At 40.0% G+C, this 14887-nt stretch overlaps 1 non-coding gene across 1 annotated transcript; it reads right to left on the reverse strand.

Annotated features, from left to right (window-relative positions):
- Window positions 1-11584: 11584 nt before the first annotated feature.
- Window positions 11585-11691, reverse strand: LOC141635562 (small nucleolar RNA R71). Its single transcript, XR_012540240.1, has one exon. It is a non-coding gene; the product is annotated as a small nucleolar RNA R71 (small nucleolar RNA).
- Between the last annotated feature and the right edge of the window lie 3196 nt (window positions 11692-14887).

Below are 14887 nucleotides of genomic sequence, written 5' to 3' on the forward strand. Positions count from 1 at the left end.
TCACCTCTTCTAAGTGATTAGGGGCGAGTACTATGTCAATCCAGTTCACTTTAATGGGGTTCAATTTGTCTCTACAACCCATTTGGATAAAACAAAGTAAAGGGTTAGTTTAAAGAAACTCAAACGATAAATGCGATTATCATATATGAATAGTCAATACACTATTACTACTTCATATCTTATAATCTTTAGTGTACCTTTTACACTAGTTGAAATGCAATAAAAGTTTGGCAAGTGGATATATCATATATCCGAACATTCCAACTTTATGAATTGCTACTTCCTTCTATTCAATGTCATCTCTAATCACATGAATTTATCTAAGTATATGTCTAGTCTTCTTACTAGACTTGGGCTCTTTAACTTGAAAGATGCTTCCACTATTGATACGTGCACAATATATAGTTTTTTAGCCTATTTCAGCACGTATTTCTATGCATTTTTATACTGTTTTTATAGTATTTTGCCCCGAATTGGCTACTTTGGTTCGTTTTGTCCATTTTGTAGAAATGAACGCGAAAGTAGTGGAATCGTACTCTTTTTCGTCCTTTTTGCATGCATTTAGAGGAGACGGGATTTTTCCAGAGTGAGATACTGCACTTGAAAGCGTCATGGCACGGATTACAAGGCATTTAGGCGCGGACTTGAGCTGAAATGAAGACCAAGAACTCGATCGAGCAGTTTAATCACTCGATCGAGTATTTTTTTTACGTCCCAGATTGGTCGATCGAGTGGTTTTCCACTCGATCCTTAGCCTGCAGAAAGACCAGTTACTCGATCGAGTAACTTTCTACACGATCGAGTAGATTTGCTGAGGTGTTTGCTCGATCGAGTGGTTTTAATCCACTCGATCGAGTAGTTTTAATCCACTCGATCGAGTGGTTTTAATCCACTCGATCGAGTGGTTTCGCTGATTATGGGCTTTAAACAGCCCGTGTGTTGTTTAATTTCGCAAAACTTAAGTACTTTACTATTTAAAACCTACGTTAACTAGGTTATTAGTATCTTTTTTTTTCTACTTTTCAATTATCAAACTTTTACTGCGTACTTCATTCCTCTCTACTGTAACTTTATTTCGGGATTACTTTCGCTTGGATTTTGTGTTCTTTACGCCGGATTCGTATCGATTGTAATTCTTTCTCTTCTCTTATTAATAATTAATCTCTTGTTGCTTTAATTCTTCGTTTCGTTACATTTATTCTTCTGCCCTAATTTACTTTTATGCAATTTATTGTTTATTTCATTATATTTACTGCTGGAATTTTATCTGCTGTTAGTTTAATTAGTGACATGAGTAGCTAAACCCCCTTCATGTTGGGATTAGGGGATCTGCGGTAGGATTGTGACGATGTAGTAAATGAAACAGATGAAATAATTATGAGACTCTGTCACCATAGCAATTTAACTGTATATATTCAACTTAGTTGAGTGCACATACGAGTTAACCTTTAATCGGCTAAAATTAATCCTAGATCGAAAGATTGGACTAAATAGGCCTGCTATGAACAGTAGACTACCCTGACGAGAATGAAAGTTAAGTTAGTGGTATTTTAGGATAGAAAGTGGATCGAAAGGACCTTTCAACATCCGTCTTACATTAATTCATCTAAGTCATTTACAGCTTGTACGGACAAGTGGGAGCTTGTTGGGGTTGGTGTCCTTAACAGTTAGTGCAAGGACTTATAAACCTCTAAAAGGATCAAAGGGTATACTTTGTATCATAATCAGTTGATCCACGTTTATCAATAACGGTTGGCTTGCTAGATAAGTTTGACGTTATTGTCATACAGATGGCGGTGATCAACTGGTCTCTAAAAGTCACACCTATAGGATACGTTTGAGTGATGTGACGGTATGAAAATACAGTCATGTAGATGCCAAATTTGACTAACCAGTTAGTCTGAGTTATTTGACTAATAATTAGTCAAAATGGGATGTTGAGATATTATATTTAATACGGATTAAATATCATGTGCTAAAAAGCGAACTAACGATTAATTCGTAAAATTAAATATAAGCGTTTTATATTTAATTAAAATGTATATTGAATATAATTATACAATACTGTTTTGTCGGACATGTATTAATAATTCAACTAACCCGTATTATTAGTTGATGCCTTAATTTCCGATAACCGATAATGATTTATAATCGACCGCGTCGTATACACTTAGCAAGCTTTGGACCGGACCACGAGTTTAAGTAAAGAGGAAATGAAAAGCCCATTTCCTCTTACTCACTCGGTTTGGCCGAGAATCACAAAGACAAAAGGGGAGTTTCCTCCTCTTGTCTAACCTAATCTCATTTGCTAATCAAAATTAGGGTTTTGGGAAATTGTGCCTCTCAGAACTCGGATCTCACATCCAACACAATTCACAAAAACTATCCTCTCAATATTGCAAAGGCAATTAGAGGATTTGATCTAGCACAAGGGCATATCTCGGACTATCTTGGGTGCATCGTTTAGGAGGAGGTCTAACTTGATCTCTCATTGCCTTTTGCACTAGGACCGAAGGTTATTTCTATATCTTTGTCGTTTCCTTGTTGTTTTCGTTTTATGACTATAAACTACATATAAATTTTACGTTATAATCCTTAATTCGAAGGGTAGTATACGGATATTAACCTACAAGTGGTATCAGAGCGAGGCCACGTAATTTTTTATATGTGTTTTTCATCAAACGATTGTTGAAACGATGAATTTTTGTTCAAAAAGGGTCTCATTTGCCTATTTTTTGTCTCGGCATTTTTTTTAAAAAAAAAAAAATTTGCTGCGTTTTTTTTTCCTTTGTGTTGGGATCCGTGTCTAGTTTACACGGTTGTGATTTTGTCTTGTTTTTCATTTTAATCTTTGCATATTGCATTGTAATCGATATTCATTGCGATATAAAGAAGATCCGTCAAAATGATTGCATCAAATTTCGTGTGGCAAAATTTTTTATCTCGAAAATTCTGGAAAACCGTGCTTCATGTATCACGGCCTGTTTTTTCTGTTTTTGCATTGATTTGCGTGCCACACATTTTTGTTAGATCGTTCGATCTCTTGTTTTCGTGTTGTTCTTAGCGATTTGTTGTTTTAATCGATAATTACAACAAAATGTGAAGAACATGTCAATTGCATTTTTATTTTAATCCGGATTAGAGTAAATTGCAATTGTGTTTTAATCAAACCGTTTTGTTTTGATCTTTCATTGCTCAAAAAATTGAGCCGTGTAAAAAAAATTTTTTTGCCTTTAGAGGCTCTCGGCATTTCTGCCTATTTTAAAAAAAAAAAAAAAAATTTTTTTGGCCCCTGGTACTGTTCACGTACAGTACAGAAAAAAAAAAAAAAAATTTTTTGTTTTTTTTTCGGCCTTTTTAATGCATAAAACGTTTTTATGCTCTCGCTTGTTAGTGAAACGGTTCACCCACGTAAAATAAAGTTACTTTAACATGATTTATTGTAACGGATTATCTCGGATTAAAATTAACTTGACTAAAGCGGTTTTGTCATGTAATTTTAATTATCTTTGGTGGTTTGGATAAAAATTTAACATAATTACGGAATTATGTCACGAATAAATTTAATTTTTAGTTGATGCATTTTATTTTATCGTTCTTGTTTATATTTTGAATGTTTTGAATGCCTTTTAATTACGCATTTAATTATTTTGCAAACGGTTGTAACTTAGTGTGGCCTTAGTAGAACGTGTTACCGTAATGATGGAACACGGTCTTGGTTGTATTTTGAGATCTCGAATCTCCATTTTATTTCTTTTAATTACAGTTTTTATTTAGAATGTAAATAGGTTTATATTTGTAATTTTTAAATTGTAATTCTTGAGAAGACTAAAGATGGAGACCGGATGCTCACTCCCGCTACTTGGATAAAGATGGAACATCAAGACAAGCTTTTCGGGTCCAACGGTGGATTCCAAAGTTGTATTTTGTTCTTTTTACTAGGATAGGCCACACTAGGAAATTTTATTTACGTATTGCATTCATTTATTTATTTTATTGCAACGATAGTATGCATCATATTCCGCCTAAAAACCAAACCACCTAATAATTGCATGAAAACTGACACATATAGAGGTCACGAGTTAGTTTTCTTTGACATTCGCATGTCACACGATTTTAAGCCATCACCTAAATTAATTCATTCACGCAAACGCTAGTTATTCGTTCACTTAAAATGAATTATAATTAAGCTGATGGGATCTTCCTCGTATAAACCAAAATTGAGAACGGTCTTTATAGGTCAAACTCCAATGACTCCCTTCTTCGTCGGTAGGCATACTATGACCCCTTCTACGTCGGGTAAATTGGAACCGATTGACCTATTTTATCTCAACACTATGGTCACTCGTACGATCCTGTGACTATGGTGGACTATAGATAGGATTTACGGAAATCTATCGACCAAGAGTTCTTCCGGAAGAATTAGCTAAACAGTTGGCTTATCAATTTACAGAAATTGAGTCTTGGGATCACTTGTATCATTCTTGAGGGAGATCAATTATGCAAGTGCTAGAGTCTAAATGTTTAAAATGAATTTTAAAATAGACTTAAATCACCTCGATGAGTTGCTTATTTCGTTTTGTTTTTCCTTTCTTTTTCAGTGTAGATCACGATTTTAAACTGCTAAACAACAAATGGTGGTTCTACGAAAACCCAATGCCAAGTGCCACATTGGACCGTGAGTCCGGCCGGATCTTCATGAATCGGATGAATCGGTCTACTCGATCGAAGAATGATAGATCCAACCGGAGCGGGAGGCGGCATTACGGAATCTTGCCGCTGCCGACGGGAAGCTCAAATATCTATTGGAGCCCCTCCGGCAAACCAGGTCCCACGGCTAGAGTTCTTGAAATCACCAAGTTTAATGATTTACGTATGGAAGCGGGTGCGATTAAAAACGTACTCATTTTTGCAATGGAATCCAATTTGCAGAAACGCTTCATAGCCCATGGTGCAAACAAGATTTTCACCACGCTCACTAAGGAATTCTCGAAAGCACCGAGAATCGTGACCTATGAGCATACCACTCGCTTCTTTGATGCGAGACTCCAGAAGGGCCAACCGGTTAGCCCACACATTCTCAGCATGATTGAGAATGTCGAGAAACTGGAGACCTTTAACTGTAACATCAGCGAGAACATTGTTATCGACCGCATTCTTCACTCACTCCACGATGGTTATTCGCAATTTAGAGCGAATTACTATATGAATGATTTGAAGAAAACTCCCCATGAACTGCACTCCCTCCTCGTACAGACCGAGAAGGACATGAAGTTCAGTGGGAGCATGAAACAGGATGTTCTCGTTGTGTCAAATAAAGGGAAAGGTAAGGGCAAAGCTCGGGGCAAACCTAGCAGTAGGTAAACCGAAGTTTAAGAAGTCGGGTCCAGGTAAGAGTGGGCCTGGTGAGTCGAGCAACTCATCAGGCGCGACAAAGAGCAAAACCGAAAACATGGAATGCCATCACTGCCACAAGACTGGGCATTGGAGGCGGACATGTCCTGTTTATCATGAGGACATAAAAGCGGGTCGCGTTAAACCTGTTGGTATGTCTTCTTCTTCTACTTTTATTCATATGATTGAGATTAACCATGCAAGTTACGGAACTTGGGTACTAGATACTGGTTGTGGTTCTCATCTGTGTAATCATGTGCAGGGCCTCCGAAATCTCGAGCCTCTCGTAAAGGGTGAGGTTGACTGCGTGTTGGGAATGGAGCAAGAGTGGCTGCCATCTCAAAGGGGACATATGTGATCCAGCTTCCTAGCGGATTTGAGTTATCATTATATGATTGCTATTATGTTCCTAGTCTTTCGAAAAACATTATTTCAGTTTCCGCAGACTTGACAAACTTGGTTTTTCATTTGTAATAGAAAATAATGCTTGCATTTTCTCTTTACACAATATGATTTATGGCAAGGCAGTCTCCTTGAACGGAATTTATGTTTTAGATCAGACGACCGAAATATTACACGTAATGAATAAAAAGTTAAAGGTAGGTGATAAAGATCAAACATATCTATGGCACTGCCGCATGGGACACATTAATGAGAACGCGTAAAAAAACAGCTCATTAAAAATGGAGCTATCTCGGCCTTTGATTTTCAATCATTTGGCACGTGTGAATCATGTCTCATCGGTAAGATGACTCGTATTTCCTTCAAAGGTGTTGGAATGCGCGCCGCGACCTATTAGGGCTCATACACACGGATGTATGTGGTCCTATGTCAATCACCGCACGAGAAGGCTATAGGTATTTCATCACTTTCACGGATGATTTAAGTAGATATGGCTATGTCTATTTAATGAAGCACAAAAGTGAATCTTTTAAGAAATTCAAAGAATACCAAAATAGGGTCGTAACCTACTTGGTAGAAAGATAAAAACACTACGTTCGGATCGTGGTGGCGAGTATCTTTCTCACGAGTTTGATCAACACCTTAAAGACTGTGGGATCGCCCTACGGTTAACTCCACCGGAACACCTCACTGAATGGTGTGTCCGAACGGAGAAATCGAACACTACTTGATATGGTTCGATCCATGATGAGTCACACGGTTTTACCCGATTCATTATGGGGTTATGCTCTTTGTCGTTTGCTCTAATACTTAACCGAAGTCCGTCTAAAGTCATTGACAAGACTCCATATGAACTATGGAAGGGAACGGTCCCTAACTTGTCCTTTATACGGGTTTGGGGCTGCGAGGCTTATGTCAAGTGGAGACCGGAAGATAAGCTCGGCCCGCGATCGGTCAAGACATACTTTATAGGTTATCCTAAAGGATCACGTGGTCATTACTTCTATTCGCCAACCGAACAACGTGTTTTTTTGTTGCGGCTAGTGCGACATTCTTAGAGAAGGAATTTCTCGAGAATGCAAAGAGTGATAGAACCTTCGACTTGTCGGAGATTCCAGAACCAAACACCGAGCAACCATTGGAGGAACCTATTCCTTCAATCCCAGTGTAAATATTCGAGGAACCTAGGAGGTCGGGAAGAGTCTCTATTCCTCCGGACAGATACATTGGTATGGTCGAGGAACATGATATAGATGACGTTCTACTCTTAACGAGTAGTGAACCCGCAACCTATAAAGGTGCCATGACTAGTTTCGACTCAAAGCTATGGCTTGAGGCCATGCAATCCGAGATGGACTCTATGTATGAGAACAACGTATGGGATCTTGTTGACTTACCAGCTAAGGTTCGTCCCCTTCAATGCAAATGGCTTTACAAGATAAAGCATTATGTGGAAGGTCAACAAGATATCTATAAAGCACGACTTGTTGCTAAAGGTTTCACCCAAGTGCCAGGTTTGCACTACGATGAGATTTTTGCACCCGTAGTCATGCTGCGTTCCATTCGGATTATCTTAGCGATTGCCGCTTTTCATGACTATGAAATTTGGCAAATGGACGTGAAAACCGCCTTCTTAAACGGTTTTTTGGAGGAAGAGTTGTACATGGTACAACCCGAAGGTTTCATCGATCCAGAACATCCTAAGAAAGTGTGCAAGCTTAAGCGTTCCATTTATGGACTTAAGCAAGCATCAAGGAGTTGGAATCATCGCTTCGACCAAGTGATAAAAGAAAATGGATTCACTCGATCAGTCGAGGAACCATGTTTATATATCAAGTCGAGTGGGAGCAAGATTGTCTTCCTAATATTGTATGTTGACGACATACTCCTGATTGGGAATGACATACCTCTCTTAACTTCGGTGAAAGTATGGTTGAAAAACCATTTCCAGATGAAAGATCTGGGAGAGGCACAAAGAATTCTAGGCATCCGTATCTATCGAGATAGATCACGACGGATGCTATCTCTCGATCAGAGTCTTACATAGACAAAGTCCTAGAGAGATTCAGCATGACTAACTCCAAGAAGGGGTTCCTTCCTATGTCTCCAGGGGTGCATTTGAGCAAGTCTCAGGCACCAGAGACACCGGAAGAGAAAGAGCGCATGACCGGATTCCTTATGCTTCGGCTATAGGATCAATCATGTATGCCATGATATGCACACGTCCAGACGTGGCATATGCATTGAGTATGACAAGTCGATTCCAACAAAGCATCCGGTGAATCACATTGGCTGGCTGTCAAGAACATTCTTAAGTACCTACGGAGGACTAAAGATTGGGCATTGACTTATGGAGGCTCTCAAAAGCTATGCGCAACTGGTTACGCAGATGCTAGCTTCCAAACGGATCGTGATGACTCGAAATCTCAGTCTGGATTCGTTTTTACTCTTAATGGCGCTGCAGTCAGCTGGAAGAGTTCGAAACAAATTGTTACAGCAGATTCTACGACTGAGTCCGAGTACTATGCCGCGTCTGAAGCTACAAAGGAAGCGATATGGATGCGTCAATTCTTACATGGGCTATCTGTAGTGCCTAGTTCGAATGACCCGATCACCATCTATTGCGACAATAGTGGTGCCATCTTCCAAGCTAAGGAGCCAAAGTCTAGCAACAAGTCTAGACATGTACAACGGAAAGCTCATCTAATCCGGGATTACGTGGAGCAAAAGACAGTAGTGATAGAAAAGATTGCTACAGATGATAACATAGCAGATCCTCTCACTAAAGCATTACGACAAGATAAGCATGAAGGGCACGTTAATTCCATGGGAATTAAACGTGTTCCTAAGTTGTAGTACTCTTTTATGGATTAGATTCATTCGCTTTTGTACTCTATACAACATCATCGTTTTGATATTTTATATATATATTTTGTTTTTCATGTGGATTTGTACGACAAATTTTGAACACCACAAAGTGAACTGCAAGAACATTATATTTTTTTTGTCCTTAATTGCCCTCATGAGTGATAACTCGGCAATTATTTTGTGATGTTGGTTGATGGTGGGTTCGACTAGCCATAAGTCAACAAAGGTTGGTGACCAATCACAGAGGCGATTTATACGGATATTTCGTAGGACACAATTGTGACATCGACGTGGAGTCCTAAATGTTTTATAACATTCGATGCCCGGTCGTGGATAGGACCTCCATGGTGATCCTAAGAGTCGATTCTTTTGACTATCGATTGTCTCTAGAGACTAAGGCAGATTTTGGGTGACTTTGGTTTCTTTCTCACGGTCATCCGTAACGAGGGCCAAGTAGATTGTTTTCGGGTCATTTCATGCGTGCTTAGATCGGAAGGAGTTCGAGTTGAAGGAAATATTCAGCCTTTATCGGGTACTCGATATTTCTCAGGGCCACTCGAGGAGTCAGAATCGAAATGCATGGCCATGCTCGGATACGATTCGTTTTATCGTTAAGTTACTCTCTAGTCGGGGAAACCACTCTTGATACGGATCGATTGTAAAATACGACCTTTGTGGATCCAGATCTGCAAATTGTTTTACATTGAGTGGGAGAAATTTTAAATGAATATGAGAATCGGTTATCGCACATACACTTGTACGGACAAGTGGGAGTTTGTTGGAGCTTGTGTCCTCCAGTTAGTGCGGATAACGTCATTGCACATACACTTGTACGGACAAGTGGGAGCTTGTTGGGGTTGGTGTCCTTAACAGTTAGTGCAAGGACTTATAAACCTCTAAAAGGATCAAAGGGTATACTTTGTATCATAATCAGTTGATCCACGTTTATCAATAACGGTTGGCTTGCTAGATAAGTTTGACGTTATTGTCATACAGATGGCGGTGATCAACTGGTCCCTAAAAGTCACACCTATAGGATACGTTTGAGAGATGTGACGGTATGAAAATACAGTCATGTAGATGCCAAATTTGACTAACCAGTTAGTCTGAGTTATTTGACTAATAATTAGTCAAAATGGGATGTTGAGATATTATATTTAATACGGATTAAATATCATGTGCTAAAGGCGAACTAACTTGATTAATTCGTAAAATTAAATATAAGCGTTTTATATTTAATTAAAATGTATATTGAATATAATTATACAATACTGTTTTGTCGGACATGTATTAATAATTCAACTAACCCGTATTATTAGTTGATGCCTTAATTTCCGATAACCGATAACGATTTATAATCGGACGCGTCGTATACACTTAGCAAGCTTTGGACCGGACCACGAGTTTAAGTAAAGAGGAAATGAAAAGCCCATTTCCTCTTACTCACTCGGTTTGGCCGAGAATCACAAAGACAAAAGGGGAGTTTCCTCCTCTTGTCTAACCTAATCTCATTTGCTAATCAAAATTAGGGTTTTGGGAAATTGTGCCTCTCAGAACTCGGATCTCACATCCAACACAATTCACAAAAACTATCCTCTCAATATTGCAAAGGCAATTAGAGGATTTGATCTAGCACAAGGGCATATCTCGGACTATCTTGGGTGCATCGTTTAGCAGGAGGTCTAACTTGATCTCTCATTGCCTTTTGCACTAGGACCGAAGGTTATTTCTATATCTTTGTCGTTTCCTTGTTGTTTTCGTTTTATGACTATAAACTACATATAAATTTTACGTTATAATCCTTAATTCGAAGGGTAGTATACGGATATTAACCTACACTAAATAGGCCTGCTATGAACAGTAGACTACCCTGACGAGAATGAAAGTTAAGTTAGTGGTATTTTAGGATAGAAAGTGGATCGAAAGGACCTTTCAACATCCGTCTTACATTAATTCATCTAAGTCATTTACAGCTGAGTCACTGGACTACCGTAGTGAACCGAAATCCTGACATGTCCCTCTCTATCTGATAGTTTTATCCTTTTTCTCTGCTTTTATTGCTCTTACCCTTTATTCCTCTTTCCTTTAAATCTTGTAGTTTAGATAACAAATCAAACACCCCCCCCCCCATTTGTGACCAAATAGACGGACTTCTACAAATATCTTGCCTCCCTGCGGAGATCGACCTGACTTCCCTAGCTATATAGTTAGTTGAGTTAGTTTATTTTTGACAGGTATACGACAGACGTGTCAAATTTTGGCGCCGTTGCCGGGGAGGCAATTGTCCTATTTGTTGTTGTTCCGTTTATTTTATCTGTCTCAGGGAATTTTCATTCCTTGAGGCCGTTCTTATTATTTTCTTTCAGTGTTGTTTATGCCCAGGTCAGACAGGTTTGAATTAGTTTCAGCTGATTCAGAACTGGAGAGATTATTCAAGCATAGACTCCGTCTTCTATGGAAATCATGAAAGGAAGACTTGAGTACTTTCGAGCTAGAGCTAGATCATTCTCTTTTCGCAGAAGACAGTCCGATTTCTACAGTAAAGATGCCAAAGCTTTCCATTCATTCAGTGCCTAAAGCATCCTCTATTCCGAAGGGTTTCAATCTCCAGGCTGAGGATGGTAATACATTCGATATCCGTCCTTCTTATATCAATCTGGTGGAGAGGAATATCTATAGGGGTGTGGCAGGTGAAGATCCGAGGAAGCATATGGAGACCTTTACCGATTACTGTTCTACTATCCCCGCCACTAAGGGGGTAACTCAGGACAAGATTAGAGAAGTTCTATTTCCTTTTTCTTTAGCTGATTCAGCCAGGGAGTGGCTGACTGACTTGGACCGCACAACTGCTGGGGTTACAGATTGGGAGTCTCTTGCTCTTGCATTTTACAAGAGATATTTCCCTCCACAACACACCAATTTGCTGAGGGCCAAGATTACTAGTTTCAGACAGGCTCCCGATGAAAGTTTCTATGAAGCATGGTCACGATTCAAGAAGTTGGTGAGGTCTATCCCTCACCATGGTTTTGACCCATGGTTTCTAGCTAATCAGTTCTACAATGGGCTGTATGACGACCAGAGATCCATACTTGATGTGGCATCTAGTGGTAGATTTCAGGAGAATACAGATGATGATAAGGGATGGTCCCTTATTGAAGAGATGGCGAATCACAGTGCTAAATATGGTAACCCGAGGGATGGGATTAGGATAGTTCATGCAGTTGATAAGCAGGTTTTGGCTCAGCTGGAGACCATGAATGCTAGGTTCGACAAGTTGAAATTATAAGCTGCTGGGGAGCCTCAGACGGTCCATGTTCTTACTAGGGGAGAGACCGTTTCATGTGAGAGATGTGGGAGTAATGATGGCCACACTGCTGTTGGCTGTCTTTTAGAGAAGGAACAAGTCCTTGCCTTTCAGCAATATAGGCAAGGAGGGGGTTTCTATTACAATAATCAAGGAGCAGTCCATCCCAATCTGAGGTGGACTAGTCAGAATGTGCTCAATCCTACTCCTCCTCCGCACCAGCAGCAACCTTATGTCCCTCCACACAAGAATCAACAAGGCTTTCAAAAGCCCCCTTCTTTTACTCCTCCTAACCATGGTGCATCATCTTCCGGTGGGGTGAGTGAAATTGGTGAGCTTAAGTCTATGTTGCAAGCCTTCACGAAGCAGTGGCAATTGAGTGATCAACAGAAAGATGCGTCCATAAAGGCACTTGAAACTCAAGTTGTTCAATTAGCCACTAATCAGTCCACAAGAAAGCAGGGTCAGTTACCGACTCAAAATGAGAAGAATCCACACGAGACGATAAATTTCATCAATCTGAGAAGCGGTCGTTCATATGAGGGACCGGAAATGCAGAAATCAAACCCGAGGAGAGCTGTAACTGATGGTGAACAGTGTTCTGGCGAAGAAAATGAGCTCACGGCAAGGAAAGTGCTCGATCGACTGGTTTCAGGTGGTCGATCGAGCAGATTTGGGGACGAAAGTGGTCGATCGAGTGAAAATACCACTCGATCGAGTGAACAGGAAAGGCAGAATGGTCGATCGAGTAGTTTTTCTACTCGATCGAGTGATGAGCAAAACGGAGTTGCTCGATCGAGTGAAAAAACTACTCGATCGAGTGATATTGATGAAGATTCTACTCGATCGAATGGGTATATTGGTCGATTGAGTAGTTTTGATGACGGGAAGCTTATTCGAGAGCCTGCTAGTGCTCATTTAAGCGATAAATCACCGGAAAGACCTCGTTCGAAAGGTAAGAAGCGTCCAAAGGATACATAACTTGCTCCGGAAGATACATTGGAAGAGAGAAATAAGGGACTCGAGATACCTATCACGGTTCCCTTCCGAGGCGATTCTGCGAGAATACTAAGGCCAATCAACAATTCGGCAAATTTGTCGAACTTCTGAAAAGCTTGGAAGTCACTGTGCCGTCCACTGAGTTGCTGACAAAGGTACCCTCTTATCTTAAGTTTATGAAAGAAATTCTATTGCGTAAGAGGAGTATTAGTGATAGTGAGACCGTAGATTTGACTAAGGTGGGGTCAGCCCTATTTCAAAATAAGTTACCTCCTAAGCAGTCAGACCCGGGTAGTTTTTCAATTCCGTGTCATATCGGTAACTATTTGATTGATAATGCGCTATGCGATTTAGGCGCTAGCGTAAGTGTCTTACCGCTGTCTCTGGCCAAGAGACTTGGTTTGACAAAGCTGAGTTACACTAACATGACAGTCCAGATGGCCGACCGTAGTATATCACGGCCACTAGGCATAGTAGAAGACGTACCTGTGAGGATCGAAAGATTCTTTATTCCCGTTGATTTCGTTGTCTTAGACATCCCCGAAGATGCACACACCCCTATTATTTTAGGGAGACCATTTTTGTCCACTGCCCGTGCAGTTATAGACGTCGGGGGAAAGACTTTGACCTTTCAGGTAGGGGACGAGGAGCTGATTTTTCATCAGTCTAAGTCCCGGAGGGGTCCCATGCAAGCTCAGCCTTGCAATGTCCTCTCTTCTATTGACCCTATTATTGACACTCCAAATGAAAATTTGGAGTATTGTGCTGCAATTGTTACCCCTCCGCCTCAGACTAAGAGCAAAAAGGAGGAAAGTTCGTCTGTTTTCTTTGTTGTAGGTACAGATGAAAGCAATAAAGGAGCTGTCAAGGGGCATGGTGCAATTACTGTCAATCAAATTGGAGATGATGACGCTACAGCCGGTGATAGAGGAGCAATGACGAGGAAAGTTCGCGCTTATGTGGATGTGAACTACTCCCCTCCTACCGTTTCAAATGATAATTCATGCTCATGGAAGTTGAAGAGGACAGTCAATGTTGCCGAGGTGACGTCCTCCTCGATCGGGAGCCCTTCAAGGGGCTACTGAATTGCATTGGGAATTAAACGGGGAAATGCCCCGTGTAACACTTTGTAATAGATAACTTTTGATTTTCCGTTGAATTTATTTTATTGGTTTTAATTAGGACAATGAGGTTATAGACTGCTTTTAGCGTAGATTTAAGACTATAGACTGTTCTCATGCGTATTTGGTATTTTGGGATATTTTTGCACGTATTTTTAGGCAGGTTTGGGGAATATTTACGCATTCCAAGGGTAGAATTGATGAAATTCAAGAGCTTACGCGAGGAAAGAGCTCGATCGAGTACTTTATGTACTCGATCGAGTGAAAAATATGGTCGATCGAGCACTTTTTCCAGTCGATCGAGTAAAGTAATAAAGGGGATTTCTCGATCGACTAGATTTCTACTCGATCGAGTAGATGGAGCATCAAAGTGCTTGATCAAGTGGTTTATAACCACTCGATCGAGTGAAATGAACAGGACGCAGGGAGCTTTTACTTTAAACTCTTTCTTTTTGCTTCTAATTTCATTGTTTCCCTAATTTTCGTCTAACACTCCCCTAATTGCGATCAAATAACCCCCAAATCCCCATTTTCTTGCCCAAATCACCAAATCCGCCTCCTACAATCTCTTCTTTGCATTTTAATCTTTCAAAGCCCCTTAATTTCCCCCTTGATTGTGCTCGTTTTCACGGCTTTAAAAAAGGGTTAGGGTTTGCGGTTTTAAGTTCGAAAAATCGCCTCTTGTGCTTGTTTATTTGAAGATTAATTTCTTTTGTAGGATTTCTATCATCAAGTAAGCGATTCCTTCATCCTCTATGCATTTTAATTTCGTTTATTTTGAAATTTATGAGGAAAAATT

Source organism: Silene latifolia, chromosome Y (assembly GCF_048544455.1).
Source record: "Silene latifolia isolate original U9 population chromosome Y, ASM4854445v1, whole genome shotgun sequence".
Taxonomy (NCBI): Eukaryota; Viridiplantae; Streptophyta; class Magnoliopsida; order Caryophyllales; family Caryophyllaceae; genus Silene; species Silene latifolia.